Genomic DNA, 18,390 nt, shown 5'->3' with positions numbered 1-18,390 from the left:
AGCAGCTCTCTGCTTAATAGCAAAGGGGGTTGCAAGCATTAAAATGGCGGACGCAGCGTGCAAACCAGGCACAATAACGGCCTGGCGCCCTCCCAATGATGCACCCCCACCCCGCAGGCACCCCAGGGGGGGCGGCAAACGCCACAGCCCCCAATAAGCCAAATTAGAGGCCCCCAGCAGAGCGCAAGCAGCCTCAATGCTCCTCAGCCGGCAACAGCCCTATTAACCACCCACGTGGCTCCAGCCCAGCCCAGCCCAGCCCCAGCAGGAAAACGGCCAGGCAAGGAGCCAGGAGCCAAGGCTCCCTCAGGGTACCAAGGCCCCCTTGCCCACCAAGAGCCACAGCAGGCTAGCCAAGGCAAGCGGGGGGGGAATTTAAAGAATTTAAAGGAATCTAAAGGGGGGTGCGCCCTTTAAATAAAGTGGGATGCCTGTGCGGGGGAGGGGGACTCCCAACGCCCCTAGCCGAGGCCGAGCCGTAGGGGAAGGGAGTGGGGAGGGAGGGGAGGGGGAGAATCAAAACGGAGCTAAATAAGGCAGTAAATGAAAGCTAAAAATCAAAAGCAAGCAATAAGCTGAATAAATCAGCAAATTAAATAAGCCAGATACAACCAGACTCCAGGAATCCAGGAACGCTCTCTTGCCAGACAGGAACCGATAGAAACACACAGTTCAAACGCCAGGCAAAAATGTGACCAGAAAATGGTGGACGCAGCTTTAAGAGGGGCCCCACCAACCAATCAGATCCAAGGAATTTGCATACACACGCCCCCCATTACTCAGCATGAGCTGTGGCCTTACACAAACCAAACCCTAAGCTAAATTTCTTAACAGCCCTACCACAATCCGCTTTATATTATATGATATAAAGCGCTTTTCTGCTTGTTCCTTTTTTACACATGCATGTCTTCTTCACATGCTAAAATTCATTCCTTTATATTACAAAAGAGAAATAGATATTTCTCAAATCCTTCATAAACATGCCTCAATCGGGGAATGAGACAGAATAAAATGAATATACAGTCCACCCAAACCACAGAACAAATGTTAATAAACGATGTGGCTGTTTTGCTGCAATATTATGAGGTGGGTGGGTGAGAGGGATATTTATTAACTTTAGTTAAAATAAATAAAAAGCTCAAATGGTGTAATCTGTACAAACTGAAGATTGTGGAATTGCAGGAGACAAGAGCATTTGTATCTGTTTCCATACACAAAATGTACTCATTTGGCCACAGATTATTTATACTGTGTATAGAGCAGAATTTGAAATGATGGAAGAGGCTGCCAAACACCATGCATTGCCTTCAGGATACAGATGATGCCTTTAAATCCTGTGAAAGACTAATTAATCTTAAACTTTGGTGGGTGATCTCTAAGACCAGTTCTAGGTGTAAAGAACTTGGGGAGAAAGACAGGGTGGGGCAATTTTTATGACTGGAGTAAGAGGGGGCTTAACGTTTCATATGTGGTTATTTGACACTTTAAATATTTACCTAAAATAGCATGTGCATAATAAGGAGCTAGACAAATGACAGGTATTGTGGAGTACTTCATAAGGACAACCTATTCTATGTGGATATCATTTTGTTGTATATTTCCTGGTAGTGTCTGCTTCATTGCTCAGCATGTTGTTGTTGTTTAGTCGTTTAGTCGTGTCCGACTCTTCGTGACCCCATGGACCATAGCACGCCAGGCACTCCTGTCTTCCACTGCCTCCCGCAGTTTGGTCAAACTCATGTTGGTAGCTTCGAGAACACTGTCCAACCATCTTGTCCTCTGACGTCCCCTTCTCCTAGTGCCCTCAATCTTTCCCAACATTGCTCAGCATAGCTGCCAAGTTTTCCCTTTTCTCGCGAGGAAGCCTATTGAGCATAAGGGAAAATCCCTTTAAAAAGGGGATAACTTGGCAGCTATGTTGCTCAGTCTTCACTGTGTGTTGCCTTTTCACTGGAAGATCTGAGGTAGGTACTTCTTGGTGCTGGAGGGTCTTTTCCTCCTACAGCATGGCTTACCCTTCTTTCAAGCTGAGAGTTTAAGGATTTGCTTGCTTTTTGACCAATGTCAGAAGGGCTGGCTTTGATAGACCCTTTGGTACTCACACCACGACATTATGAAATGATCACAATGAGCACAAATGCCTGGAAAAAAAAAACGATGTTGCAGTTGGTTTTCCAAGTAACTGAGACTGTTTTGTGAGCATAATCTACCAGGAACCGTGTCCATTGAAACATACTGTGTGAAGTGATACTAGGTGCTGTGAAAGCTCTGCCTCTAGCATTTGATCAGAATTTCTTAACTCCAAGCCAATAAATTATATTTTAGTCATTCATTGGTGAATATGAATGACTGAACTTGATACAGACACACCTGATGGGTCTGCCATATGTCCAGGATTTCCTGGACATTACTGGGATTTCAAAGGCGGAAGTGACGTCCAGTGGTTTGGAAAAAAGTGCTCAACGTCTTTGGGGGTGTCCGGATTTTTACTTATTGAAATATGGCGACTCTAACACTTGAGAATATGTGCATGGATATATTTCAGTAGAAATTTCATACTCCAGAACATGTAGCCTCATGCAAAAGACATACATTTAGAGTTAGACTTCCAAACCCATTCTGAATTTGTTTTAAGTATGTGAGCTCAGAACTGGGCCATAATCACATCTCAGCCCTGTTAAACCCTATGCATTCCTTTGTTGGTCTGACCATGTGACACCCCCCCCCCCAAAAAAAATCCTTAGTCTGTCCACTCCTGGATCCAGTGCACACTTTCCTTATCTTCATACCTCTCCATGTCTTTGCCTCTCCATATGACTGTGTCCTACTCTTCTAATATACTGCTGTTCCTGGTGTTTATTCTTCCAGCTTCACCACTCAGCTGGTTTGAGGGTCTCCTGCTCCCTCAAACATCTTTCCTACCCTGCTTCTTTGGGTCAGCATAAGCATCTTGCAGGTTCTGTTTTAGGCCTGTCCATTTCTGCTGGCATATATTTACAAGAAAAGAGATTCCAACTAAACTTTCTGACAGTAAGAGCTGTTTGACAGTGGAACGGTCTCCCTCAGGAGGTGGTGGACTCTCCTTCCTTGGAAATTTTAAAGCAGAGATTGGATGGCCCTCTGTCAAGGATGGTTTAGTGGAGATTCCTGCATTACAGGGGGTTGGACTAAATGACCCCTTGGGCCTCCTCCAATTCTGCAATTCTGCAATTCTACCACAATTAAATGTAGCTTTCTTCATTTTAGCACAATCATTTAGGCCAGGGGTCATTTTTTTGTTGATACTGTTAAACCTAAATCATTGCTGATCTACTGTCACTCAGAGATAGTAAATTCAGACCCACCTTCTTCCTGCCTCTGAATTAGGATACTGTATCTTGTTGTTAGGATACTGTTATCAGATACATTCCTGGCTACCACAAATGGTACACAAACAAGTGTAACTATATACAAATGGCTAATTACAGATTTTCATATGCATTATCTGCTATCCTATGACTATTCTCCTTTGTAAGAGGAAGCAACAGATATCCCATGCAGTAGAATAGGGATGGTCCTAATATGCTGTCAGTTTCTAACTCCTGTCAGCCAGCATGGCTACTTATTTGGGATGATGGGAGCCATACTCCAGCATCATTGGGAAAGCCACAGGGCCCCAATCCCTGCAGTAGAAAGAGTGCTACAGTTCTATTTTAATCTCATTGTGACTCCATACTTGCTTAACACTAATATGCTTTTTTCAATATTGTGGTGAATAGACTCTTCCCTCCCACCTCCTGCTTAAAAAGAAAGCAATGTGAGATCACTAACTTTCCATAAGAAAATAAAGGAAAAAGAAAAGGTTTTGTTTGGAAAACAACACTGAAATGTCTATGCAGCCTGCCTTTGGCTGATCAGCATAAGATTAAGCAAACAGGAACACACACTACTGAACAAAAGGGATAATCTTTTATTCATCATTCACCAATCTCCAGAGGTCCAGTACCAGAGTCAGAGTTAACCTAATTTCTCATACAAATTATTTAATGCTTTGCTGAAAGGAGATGCAGATGTAACAGGTGCACAAAAACACCATCCAAATAGCAGCAGTTAAAATTCCTGTTTTTAACCAATGTTTGCGTGCACACTGGTGATCATTGGACTCAAGATGTTTTGACAGCTTCAACTTCAGGCAGACGGACTGAATATTAAGCTGTGCCTAATTGTAAATAGATGAGCATACAACTTACCAAAGCTCCTTGGCTCAGCATTGCTTTCCATCAAACAAAGCATTACTTTTTCATCACATGCAAGCAACATTTACAGTGCAATCCATAATGCAGGTCTTTTCAGAAACAAGTTCCATTGAGTTCCATGGGGTTTCCTTCCGGGCAAATGAGCACAGGGTTGCAGCCTTAAATTAGTTCTAATTTTAAAACATAATTTCACCTTAATTCTCAAAATAGCTCTGAAGTATAGGTGCGGAATAATGAGCCAAACATATCTATTTTTGTTTAAATGGGTCTGAAAAATTAACGTTTTTGTCCAACATTTCTTTCCTGCTTCTATTATTGTACTACTGAGCACACACAATAAAAGACAGAACCAGATAAGGCTGCCGCTTTTGAGTGAGGGACGACAACTGTTGGCAAAGGGGCGAGCAAGCTTTTTAATTACATACAATTATCCCTGGGCAGAATGGAAATTGAGTGATTAGCTGTTGTGCTGAATAAAGCTTCTGTACAATTCAAAAGGTTCCACAGCTTTTCACCAAGAAAAGGTGATCCAATAAAAAATGTAAAGCTATTGGCTATCATTCTGAGAAAACTATGCAACCATCTTTATGCTGAACATGCTGGTGATGACGTACTGAGAGAAAAGAGCTCTGCTATATCAGCCTTCCTCCACCTGGTGCCCTCAGAAAATGGTTGGACTACTGTTCCCATCAGACCATAGCTGCCAAGTTTTCTCTTTTCTCGCGAGGAAGCCTATTCAGCATAAGGGAAAATCCCTTTAAAAAAGGGATAACTTGGCAGCTATGCATCAGACTCAGGCAGCGCATGACTAATAGGGGCTGATGGGACTAATAGTACCGGTACAAAAAAAATCTAGAGGGCATGAATTAGGTCCATATTCTTCAAAAGAATATGAGGGCATCCTGATCAAGTTTGCAGATGACACCAAATTGGGAGGGGTGGCTAATACTCCAGAGGACAGGATCACACTTTAGAATGACCTTAACAGATTAGACAACTGGGCCAAAGCAAACAAGATGAATTTTAACAAGGAGAAATGTAAAGTACTACACTTGGGCAAAAAGAATGAAAGGCACAAATACAGGATGGGAGACACCTGGCTTGAGAGCAGTACATGTGAAAAGGATCTAGGAGTCTTGGTAGACCACAAACTTGACATGAGTCAACAGTGTGATGCAGCAGCTTAAAAAGCCAATGCAATTCTGGGCTGCATCAATAGGAGTATATATAGCGTCTAGATCAAGGGAAGTAATAGTACCACTGTATTCTGCTCTGGTCAGCCCTCACCTGGAGTACTGTGTCCAGTCAGGGCCAGCTCTAGGTATAGTCCCAGTGGTGCGGGGTGTTAGGGCGCCGGGCCGGCAGGCGGGGTGCTGCATGGCGAAACTGCGCGGAAGCCATGCTGCACACTGTGAGGGCGGGGGCGCTGGAGCGATCTCCACGCCTCAGCGCCAGGGCCCCCAACCTGCTCGAGACTGCCCTGTGTCCAGTTCTGGGCACCACAGTTCAAGAAGAATACTGACAAGCTGGAACATGTCCAGAAGAGGGCAACCAAAATGGTCAAAGGCTTGGAAACAATGCCTTATGAGGAATGGCTTTAGCCTGGAGAAGAGAAGGTTAAGTTGTGATATGATAGCCATGTTCAAATATATAAAAGGATGTCATATAGAGGAGGGTGAAAGATTGTTTTCTGCTGCTCTAGAGAAGCGGACACGGAGCAATGGATTCAAACTACAAAAAAGAAGATTCCACCTAAACATTAGGAAGAACTTCCTGACAGTAAGAGCTGTTCGGCAGTGGAATTTGCTACCAAGGAGTGTGGTGGAGTCTCCTTCTTTGGAGGTCTTTAAGCAGAGGCTTGACAACCATATGTCAAGAATGCTTGGATGGTGTTTCCTGCTTGGCAGGGGGTTGGACTGGATGGCCCTTGTGGTCTCTTCCAACTCTATGATTCTATGATAAGGAGGAGAGTGCATATATGCCACTTTAATTCTTTTTATGATTAAGGGTGGGACTTATTTGTGTTTCCTTAGGCAAGAAATGCTGATTTCCCCTGGTTCTAGGACAGTGGCAAGCGTATGTTCTCAATTATTCTCATGACCTGGACAATATTCTCAACTATATCATCAAGAATATATGCCCAAATGAATATTCCTAATGACTGGCATCCACTGACCTTGGCCATGAACTTATAGGGGAAACTTCTTGTTTCGTTTGTACATTGTTGAAAACTCCTTATATCTGTCTGTCTGTCTTATGTACATTCATTTATGAGTGCAAGGTGGAAGCTTATTGGCTTAAGGGATTTCAAAAGTGCTTGTACTCTTTTTCCTTGTATGAAAATTGCATTTATACGATGCAGAGTGAATGTGGTGGAGGGCTGCATGCAGTGCCGAATTTATGTATAGGCTAAGTAGGCTGAAGTCTAGGGCCTCTACATTTAGGGGGCCTCGCCAGCCCTCCTGCTTCCCAGCGGGCAGTCTCCCCTCTCCCAGAATTGCAAACCCAAGATTTCATGTGAGGGCAGGGCAACTCGGGTCTCTAAGTCTAGGGGGCCTCACCAGCCTGCCCGCTCCCCAGTGCCGCAGTCTCCCCTCTCCCAAAATTGTAAACCCAAGACTTCAGGCAAGGGTGGGGCAACTCAAGCCCAGCAACTATTAGACTCAGGGCTAGCCAGTGGGGCCCCATTTGAAGCAGTGGGGCGCAACTCGATGTTTTTTTTGTAGGACACAGCCAAAGTCTGCAAAATCTTACAGATATAAATAAAATCCATCTAGATTGCCCTGATGTAGGGGCCCACTTAGGAGCGGCACGTGGGGCCCAAGTTGGCCCTATTGCTCCAATTGCCTTAAGGCCAGCCCTGATGAGACTGTGAAGGGGTTGGACTGACAAGCCCTGCACCTTCTAGGTCCCTGGTGTCACCATTCAGAGTAGAGACTCAAGGACTTGTTATGGAAATAAAGAGGGGGCACTTATTGGAAATCAATTTTGTCACCTCTTCCTCCCCAAACCCCAAGACAATGAGCCCAGCCACCTTTTATTCACAGTCACATAAGCACTACACAACAACATGGTCATAAACTTGTACGTTCAACCACTGAAATATACACCCAATATGTAGCAATGGAAATTTATGTTACTGCTTTATGAAGGAACATGGTGTTTTATGGATGGACTCTGTATTTTGTGAATTACTTAAGAGCCACCAATAGGAAGCTCTAGAATCTGACAGCTAACCAACTGGGTACTACCAAACAGCGACCCCTATTGCTGAAAGCAGGTAACCAGCAGGGAACGCTTCAGCTCAGTCTTTGCACTGTTGACTGAACACCCCCTGCTGTGCAGATAATGGAGAAAGCTCATAAATTGTATCCCTTCTGGCATCCTGACCATCCCTTCTGGTGCACCAGGGTTTACACCAGAAGCACAGAATAGCAGCAAATAAAATCCGTTCATATGTCAGCAACTGATAAGACTTATCAACCAGTTCTTCCAAAGTCTTCCTAATTTATAAAGCTCCAAAATACAGGCCAAACGAGAACAGGTCTGGGAAAAGTGAGGCATACAATGGGCACCACCAGAGAAAAAGCCCTACTCTGTGTAACTCCTCCCCTGTCATTTGATAGAGTGCTCACTTGCCCTCCTTCTTGACATGGAATGCTCTCTATTGGAGTCTCCAGGTCCAGTTCAAAGACCATAAGAAGGGAGAGCAGGGACATAAGTGGCACCAATAAAGAAAAGTTCCAGGGTGGCAACAGAAAGCAAACTAAAAATGCTTTTGCAGTTCATCAAAACTATCCAGCAATATCAAGTTATAGGAAAACTGGTGCTATTAACAGTAATCATTCTACTTGGTTAATTGGTTCGGCAACTTCCATGCACATGTAGGGTTGCCAGACTCAATAGTGGTCAGGACTTCTGTGCCTTTAATTGCCCTGCTCTCTTTTGTGTCTGCAAACCTTAAAGAGAAACCAGCAGACCCTTTGTTTAACTTCCAAGCAAAGGGTCTGCTGGTTTCTCTTTAAGGTTTCCAGACACAAAAGAGAGCAGGGCAATTAAAGGCACAGAAGTCCTGTCCACTATTGAGTCTGGCAACCCTATGCACATGACTTGTGATGCTAAAATTATTTCCCCCAAGAGTTAAATGATAATTCATCAGAGGCAGCTACAGGAGAGCTATGAGATTCAGGTGAGGGTCAGATGACTTGTCAATCCCAGCAGGTATATAAGAGGACAACCTGGCCTGCCCAAGCCTGCGGCCTTCCCAGCACGGAGAAGCCTAGCATGGAAGACTTGTGTATAGTACACAGATCTGAAAGGGCCATAAAGGGTAACCCACCCAAGAGGTATGCTGAAGAGTTTGCTAAAATGGTCATAGCACATACAGCTGTTGTCTGTAACTCAGAGAAGGTTTGGGAACCTTCCAAGAGGTCCAAAGTTTAACCTCAGAGGATGCTGAGCCATGGTTAAATGCCATGAAGGCTGCAAAAGGTTTACACAATTCAGTTATTGCAAAAGTTTTTCAGTGTTAATTTTATGCATTTTAAAAAATCACCATGGTATTTAACAATAATATCTTATGTATGTCCTTTAAAGGAGAAATTGTGAATTGCAGAATTTTAAATACACGTCATTATCCTTGGCTTCACTCAATTTTGTTTACAACACTCTTTCATTTCCTTCTAGTTGTGAGGGTGGGGCGGGGCCTCACAAGTGGAGTAGCCTAGGGTCTCTCTTCATCTAAATCCGGCCCTGGCTGTATGAGGGCCAATAAACTGCTTGGATTAACCACAGGCTGATCAAATGGTCCTACTACACCTGGCAGCCAGAATGAAAACTAAACTAATGTTGTTTGCAATTCTGTATACTGCCAGCAGTAACATCAACAACACGATAAACACCTGATAATGTAAAACCACTGACGGAAAATACCTGCCATCTCTTCTATGAGGAAAGGTCACATGGTTTGGGGCTTTTTAGTATTGAAAAAAAGTTAGGTGACATGACAGAGGTGTATAAAATTCTGCATGCTGTGAATAAAGTGTATAGAATTTCTCTCTATCTCATAACATTAGTAAGGAGGTCATCCAAGAAAGCTGGGTTCAGGACAGACAAAATGTCTTATATGCATTCAGGCAGCACATAGTTAAACTATGGAATAATTGCCACAAGTACTGGTAGTCACCAGCATGCATGGCTTTTAAACTGGGTGATACAAATTCATGGATGATAAGGCTATCAGTGACCACTAGTCCTAATGGCTATATGCTGTGTCTATGATCAGAGGCATCATGCTTCTGAATATGAGATGCTGTGGAAGAGCAGTTGGCCAAAGTGGGAAATGGGATCCTGGAATAGCTGCTTTGGTCTGACCCAGCAGGGCTTTTATTATGTCCTCATCTATAGGTTAACCCTATGGCCAAAGATAAAACGCAATGTTTGCAGCTATTTAGCAATGGTTTGATGAGGAACGTTTTTACAACACTTGTCTTGAGTGCTGCTGTGCCTCTGTGAGTCATGGCCTTGGGACATTTATGCCACCTGTCACCCCTCTTAACAGCTTTGCTCTTGCATGCATTACTTGGATCATTATTATGCCATTTTTCAGACTGAGCCTGAAGTGCTTTAACACAGTTATTGACACTTTTTCACCATATGAACTGATACAGACAAGCAGTTTCAGAGAGAACCCTTAGGCTAACAATTGTATTTACATCATCTGCTACTGAGGAAAAAGCAGAACTAATAAAGCAAACAAAAGATCAGGCCTCATCCCTTTTCTTCATTAATGTTTCAGATTATTTCCTTGGTGCTCTGTGGAAGGCTGGGGTGGAAGGCTATTGGAAAATAATGGAATAACATTTCTTTTACAAACCGTTACCTGTGAAGTTGCATTTGCAGGTCTATTCCTGGAAGACCATTGTTTCATTTCTTTAAAAATCACTGTACACATAGTAAATGAATTGTGTCATGAGGGATTATATGAGTAGGACTAATTAACGGGTTTGAATATGAATGATCAATAAGGCTGTCAAGTGCTCTGCAGACTGAGGAACAAGAACCCACGTTGTAACCGGACTGTCAACACAGCAATAGATGGAAGCATATGCATATGGCAACAGCAAGCCCTCAACACAGGACTTGCCTGCCAGACTAGATCCAAATTCACCTTCATAGAGTTGGGAGGGAACCTGAGGGTTATCTAGTCCAATTCCTTGAAATGCAGGAATCTCAACTAAGTCACAGTTGAACCATGAAACTACATTGCATTAACTGAGTGGTCCTAACTTCAAGTTACACTCACTGAGCAAGCCAGGGCTACTACAGTGGTACCTCGGTTTACAACCACAATTGGTTCCGGAAGTCTGTACTTAACCTGAAGCGTACTTAACCTGAAGCGAACTTTCCCATTGCAAGTAATGGAAAGTGGATTAATCCGTTCCAGACGGGCTGTGGAGTACTCAACCTGAAGCGTACTTAACCCGAAGTATCAGTGTAATTGGTTCTGGAAGTCTGTACTTAAACTGAAGCGTACTTAACCTGAAGCGAACTTTCCCATTGAAAGTAAAGGAAAGTGAATTAATCCGTTCCAGATGGGTCCGCAGTGTTTGTAAACCGAGGCGGCTGTAAACCGAGGTATGACTGTACTAGAGCTGGACTGAACTGATAGTGGTCATTTCTCCATTATTTCACCTGCTTCAAAATCAGCAATATTTCAGGGGTGAGATGATTTTTGGGTGGGAGGGGAATAGAATTGGGCAGGCTGCCATTTTATTTCCCCCAGAAATCCCTGTTCCAAGGTGTTTTTTGAAATTGATCAGGGATGGTGAGAGCTGTAATCCAATAGCAGCTGGAGGCCCCCAGAATCAACTGACCTATAACAAAAAAAGTGATTCTGGTAGCTATCATGGGTTATGCATGAAGGGGCTTATGTGAAGTGTATCTAGTACAACCTTTTTGCCATGTGCCCTATGGGTCTATCTTGCTTCTGAGGCCCAGTTTAAAGTGAACATTTTGCTTCCCAAATCATTGCAGTTTATCAGTGATGAACTACTGTTATTTGTCTCATTTTTGACAGGTTTGATACGCTTTTGCTCTTCCCTCCTTCCGATGTGTTATACAACTGACTATTCACATTGAAGTACAGTACAGTACAAATAATGAATGCTAGTTTTGGGCTATGTTCAAATAAAGGAATAACAGAAATCTTTCTGTGCAGGCTGCTAAAGTTGATGGAAGACAAATGGCCTTCAGCTCACTAATTCATAACAATGTGCTGCAAATTACCGTATCTAGTATATAATCTTGTTACTGTACTCATCAATATTTGTTACTATTGAAAGATAATCAGAATTGAAATGGAATACTGTTTTCTCCCTTATACTTCCACCTATCCTGACAAGCGTTTCATGTTCTATTAAATCAACAATAATCAGCATTTTTAGAGTGCCTTTGAATGTTCCATGTATTTTACATACATTATCTTTTAATCCTTAGAATAACCCTGTGAACATTATTAGTATTAGTATTTTTAAACACTACTTTTTCTGATTTGAGTTAGAGCTGGAGTACCATGTCACCAGAAAACAGTATTAGAAGCAGAGGTGTGTTTTTTTAAGCCGGAACTTGCCAGAACTCAGTTCCAACACCTCTCAGGTGGGCACCATTGCCATTATAAGAAAACTGGGGAGATATTCATGGTGAGTTCCAGCACCTCTTTTTCTAGGAAAATAGCACTGATTAGAAGTAGTGTTACAAAAGGGTAAAGGCAGTTGATGCACTTCCTCATAGGCTTATCTTAACCTCTTTGCACCAGCAATCAACACCTTCCCCGCCAAGACTTACTATTTGTGTCATGGTGGCGAGAAACAGACACCCCTATGGTGCCTACATATATGGGGTTTTCCATCCCTGAAGAGCAAATGACAACTCCATGAGGTTATTCAAATCAAGAAACTGGCGCTGGAGTTGAGGGTTATGCCATTCTCCCCAGTGCTACAGCTCTAATGTCTTCTTGAACTTTAAAAAAAAAAAAAAAAACAGGATTACATCCAGGGACCTTCCACTATCTCATTCAGTTGCACTCTTTAAAACATTTCATCCTCAAATGCCCCAGCTGGCATTTTCATTCTACGTAGCTCTTTTGTTAATAGCTGGTATGGGTGTTGCCATGTATAGAAAATGTAACCCAACTTTTTGATTATTTATACCCCTCCCATCTGGCTGGGTTTTGAGGCTTCCTGGTGGTTAAACCAGTTCAAGGTTGTGCTGCTTCCAGTAGAAATACAAAGCAAACTGCCTTTATCATGAAATAATATTTTTAAAAATATATATAAAATGTATGAGTGGGAAATATCGCTAAATTCTTAGCCACTGTGTGACATCAGGGAGTACAGTCCAGCACTACTACATAGTAATACTAGTGCTAATCAGTAGCCTTCAGCACAAAAACATGTTCTTCATATTGTAAGGATTCTGTGCATACCCTGTTTCCCCTTTTTTAATACGTAGTCAGAAAGTAAGCCATGGCAGGGTTTTTAAGCATTTGAGAAATATAAGACATACCCCCAAAATAAGCCATACTTCCGCTCCGCGGAAACCAACCCCCACAGGCACCTCCACTCAGAGTCACTCCATGCAGCTGGCACTGCAGGAGCGCGATCAGCTCTGAAGTGGCGCTCCAAGAGCTCCGCTTAACAGCTGATCGTGCTCCTGCCTTGCTGGCTGCATCCCCGCGCTCCGCCTTCTCGTCCATCGCCGCCCTGCCGCTTCTGTGCTTGTCGCCACCGCTGGGCTCACTGCTTCTTCCTTGCCTGGCCTGGCCAAGGAGCTTGGAGCGCCCTGCAGCGGCAGGCGGAGCGCCTGAGCCAGCGGCCTCTGCCTGGCCCGGCCTAGGATGCCTGCTGCCCCGCCACCCGGAACCAGTGGCTGCTGCAGCGCCGAGCACTCAAGAGAACCGAGCAGCGCCCTGAGCCAGCGCCCTGAGCTGTAAAAACTGTACCGGTAATAAAAAAAATAAGACATCCCACCGAAAGTAAGCCACCCTGTGTTTTTTTGAGGAAAAAAAGTTATAAGACGGTGTCTTAAAAAAGGGGAAAGACGGTATCTGGTTCTGGAGAACTTCATCATTTGTCACTGGAGACCTTTTAATGTCAGTATCAAGTGCTGTTGAAAGCTTAACTGATTTAATGTGGTCTCCTCTTTCCCGGCTGATTTGCATCTTTGAAACTTTGTGCAATTAAATTTCACCTAACTTCTCACACTTCAGCGACGATGAGTTATGAACTATAGAATCCAGAGACAGGGAATAAAATGCCCTGAAAATAAACCCTGTGTATGCTTGGATACATACGTCTTTGGTAGTTCAATCATTCTTTTTCCTGGTGGCAAGCAGAATTTGTGGAGGGAAAAAAATACTGGTTGGTAATGAATGTGATGCCTGGTGATCCTCCAGCACCACTTTATAATAATACCATGCTCAATTAGGGTCACCTTGCTATATAATGAACGTTACATAGATCAAGAAGGTATATAGTGGAAGGAACCAGCAAGTGGAACTAGACCTCTCTATTTTGGGGGAAGGAGAGACAGGAATGAAATGGGATACACAAAACCATGAAGGTAAAAGGAAGGGCAGATGCTTTCAAACATTTATTGCCATATGAATTCATAGACTTAATTCACATAAATTGGTGTTTGTCTTTTGAGGTGCATGATTTGGGTCTCTCACATAGCATCCTGCCATTAGCTCCTGACAAATCTGTCAAATTTGTTTGATTTCTCAAAGCTTGGCATGTGTCTAGTTAAAGGGAATGAGCTAATTTTAATAAATGGCCCATGATTTATTAGTAGGCATGCAAATAATGCTGCCTGTGAAGAGATAGGTGTGCCTCCCACATTTTTGAGAACCCCATCCAAGAATCAGAAAGGGATTACAGTGGTACCTCAGTTCCTGACGCCTCTGTTGTCATATGGTTCGGTTCTCAAATGCTGAAAACCCAGAAGTAAAATGCTTTCACTTTCAAACATATTTCAGAACTCAAATATCCAACGCAGCTTCTGCTTAATGCAAGAAGCTCTTGCAACCAATAGGAAGGCGCGCCTTGGTTTTCAAATGTTTCGGAAGCTGAACAGTCTTCCGGAATGGATTATGTTTGAGAACCAATGTACTGTACCACTGTAATTCCCTCCCACTTCTTTGAGATCCTGCAGCGTATCTGCTGATGATGCTTCTTTATAAAATGTGCTCTCTTTCATTGGATAATGTCCTCCACTGGATAACGCATTGGAATAGAAGGATAAAAGTCCAGCTCAGCTGTAAATTTCCTGGGTGGTCTTTGGGTACTGATGCCACTTAGCTTAAGTTCCCCAACTATAAAATAGGGCTATTTTTAATCTTCTAAAGAAGGGATGTGTTGCTTATTCAGAAAAATCAAGACATGGTGGTCATATTGCTAACCTGTTCTGCATTTCTATTTACTTTTGCAACACTGTTTGGTATGGAAAATTAATTATTATTATTGTTAAACCCACTGAACATGTCCTGTTAATTTGACTTTCTCTTGATTTCCTGCACAAAAGGGCCTGTGAAATACTTCATGTATGCCACTTTCCATTTCCTTTTTCCTTTTCTCAAAATGGCTAGTGTCAATACTAAAGGTTTCACAATCAAATGCTTTTCATTTTCTTTTTGCTAATGCCCCCTGCTAAAAATAAATAAATCCTCACTTCATCGAGGTACAGACAATGTACACTTTTCAAGCAGAACTGACTGGTTAAGACCTCTATTTCTTTCTCTAGCAGTAAAATAAATCCAAATTAGAATAAAGGATTGCGTGAAACAAAAACATGGAATACTTAAATGGAAGTTGATGCAGTTGTGAGGTCCATAATATATACTTCAAAATAGTACCAGAGGCAGCTTTACTCAATTCAATTGAAATTACATCTCATATAATTAGTTTAAGACTTCTGTTTAAAATGATAAAATATGCATGCAAGTGTTTAGGATTATTATAATGTCACACATAAGCACTACAGAGCTCCAGTAAACATCAATTATTTCCTTACATCTCTTTCATGCACAGTTTGGGCCATGTTAATTAGCATTTCTCAATCTTTATCAGATTTGTGCCAAAACAGATTTCACATTCGGAAAAGGTATTCCAAATCTGGTATTGTATGCCCTATTAAAGTGGCTAGTTGCTACAAAATCTGGATTCTTTTGACAATTCTTATAAGCCCTTAAGTAGAAATAGGATGTAAAAATTGTCAGGGTTGTGGGAAGGTGGGGGGTAGTAGCATTCATTCATTGTTATTAAATCAGATGTCTGACAGAGTACTGGTAATCTGGAAGAGAGTTTGAGGAAATATTTTACAGCAGGATGGTTCCTTAGAGATAACAGCACTCACAGCAGGTTTGGTCTCCAACAGGAGAGAAAAATCTTATTACGAATAAGAAAATGGCATGTGGATGTCCCATCTTGTGCACAGATGACATAAAGTAGAGTATGAACGGCTGGACGGGGTAGGAATGGAAAGCATCGTTCCTCTTGATCAGGGAATAACAAGTTTCATTTTCTATTTCCTTTAATTTAAAATGAAAATCTTGTAAACGAATGCTGCCTCGGAAGCTCAAATTATCTCTAGCTCTTTGCTTGTCAGGTAGCCATCAATAGTACTCCTTTTCCATATGGTCAAGATTCTTACTTGGATCTGAACCTTCCCTGTTTCTCCAAAAAATAAGACATACCTATAAAATATGCTGTAGCAGGATTTCTAAGCATTTGCACAATATAAGCCATACCCCGAAAATAAGACATAGTGATAGGTGCAGTTCTGGAGGCCGCCAAGGAAGGTGCTAAGGCTGGACATGTAATAAAAATAAGACATCCCCTGAAAATAAGCCACCGTGTGTTTTTTTGAGGAAAAATAAATATAAGACGGTGTCTTATTTTCGGAGAAACACAGTTGTTCATTTTTACACGTGTGCTGTTCTTTCATATGGAAAAAAAAGGTTGGCCCTACCCACTTAACATCAACACATCAGAATGCATATCTGCAAAGAGGCTGGGTTGATGTCTAGGGCTGCACACAACCAAAGATCTTGACTGCATGGAGCATCACATACCCTCCAACATTTCTACAATAAAAACAGGGGTGTCCTATTTGATGCTGCTAATTATTATTATACCCTGCCCATCTGACTGGGTTGCTACAGCCACTCTAGGCAGTTTCCAACATGAATAAAAACATAATAAGACATTAAACATTAAAAACAGGGCTGCCTTCATAAGTCTTTTAAAGGTTGTATATATCTCATTGGATTGGGTCTCTCATAACTTCATACCCTTCATCTCAATGAAAATAGGGATGTCCTAAGAAAAAGAAGGACATTCCAGGATCAAATCAGAAACCAGGACAGCTTCTGTAAATCTGGGACTGGCTCTCCAAAACAGGGACACTTGGAGGGTCTGGCACAGTGTTTGGGAGCAAGGAACTGGCAGCTAGGGAAAAGGTGAAGCACCTATTCTTGGTTCTTCCTCTGGAGAAGCAGCTCCTTCTTGAAGTGGCATATAATCTTAGGCCGTTAGCCATCTGATAAACAAACAAACACTCACACACACAGGAAGCTAGATATTTTGTTTACGATCTATGATGGCACACAATTACACATAATCAGGCATTAAAACTATCTGTGGACTCCAGAGTTTCTGCATCCAGCAGCGATGCCTCTGGGAGAGAGTGCAGTGTTGTATCTCTGACTAGTGGGATGTGGTGACATCTGTTCCCTCCTTCAACATTATCTGTTCTTTGTAGTTAAAAACATTCCAGATTATCGCTTCCTATTACTGATTAATCAGCAGGTAGTTGACCATTCCGGAAGGAGGCAAAGGCTTTCTGTTTACTCCCTTGCCTTTACTACCCTACACAGAAAGTGGCTTTCCCTTAGGCTCAAAATATAGCAGCCTAACTTGCTCCCACTACCATATTTTATGTATGAAATTCAAGCAATCTCACTTAAAAAAAAGAAGACAGAAGCCTTCTAATACAGACAGGAATATTTGTAACAAGAACCACATGCAAAACAGGTTGTTAGAATTCCTGCTAACACAACTTGAAGTTTCGAGGATTTAAACTGCTGTCTCCCCGCCCTTTTTGATTGCTTTATTTTGCAGTCGTCACAGTTCACAGTGACTTGTGAATTATTGCAATTGCTTTATTTAAAATAATAAAGTTGGTTTATCAGGTAAAAGCAGATGCTAATGCTAGATTCAGTAATTATCACATAAAATGGATCCATACATATGTATGACTTTATCAGGTAATAACAGGTACTGAATATTTATCCCCCAAGCCACAATGACTGCACATTACAAATTTATGGCTCTTCCCTATCTTCTGTACAGTTAGCTTTTCCAGGAATCTCAAATGGACAAATATCATCTATCTCTACTGGGGCTATGATGGTTCCTTTTTATTACCTGGAGGTTATATAATCACTAGTAATCATGGGACCGTGGTGCCCCCTAATATATATATATTGTATATTGGTATGCACATATCCACTAGACTGCACCAGAAGCTGTTAGGGAAGTGTTTTGTGTCAGGAGGTTAATAAACACAAATTAAAAGCAGAGATGCAGCATTTTCAATCAGCTTTCTGGGTCACCTTGGGGTGTAGCTCTTTAGGAATCTCATAAATTTTCCCCAGGATGTTGGTGTCTGAGAAAACTCCCAGAACCCAGTGGGAAATCCAAAACTTCTCCTGCACGATCTCTATAGGGTTACTTAACGTCTTGCAGAATATGAAAACAGCTCTGTGTAAAGAATAAAAAAGCAAATATGAAACATGCTGAGCCTAGCTGCCTGATTTTCTGAATAATTATAACAGCTGTAAATATTAATATGTTCACATTGTCATATTCTCTTGGTAGAGACCAAAAGGGATGGTTATGAGAGGAATCACTAGGGAAGCCTAGCTTGTCTCTGTGTAGCCATTGGAAGTCACTGTTCATGTTGGTGCACTTGATGTTTTATGTCAACATAGCAATTCTCCATATGAATACTGAGGTGGCATAACCATATCAAAGACGAAGTCTGAATACATCTAAGTACAATAATTTTAAACTGCAAATGGATTCAATATAGTTTG

The sequence above is a fragment of the Zootoca vivipara genome, chromosome Z1, assembly GCF_965207765.1.
Source record: "Zootoca vivipara chromosome Z1, rZooViv2.hap1.1, whole genome shotgun sequence".
In the NCBI taxonomy this organism is placed as follows: Eukaryota; Metazoa; Chordata; class Lepidosauria; order Squamata; family Lacertidae; genus Zootoca; species Zootoca vivipara.
The sequence above is the reverse complement of the archived record's forward strand: the minus strand, read 5'-3'. Positions refer to the sequence as shown.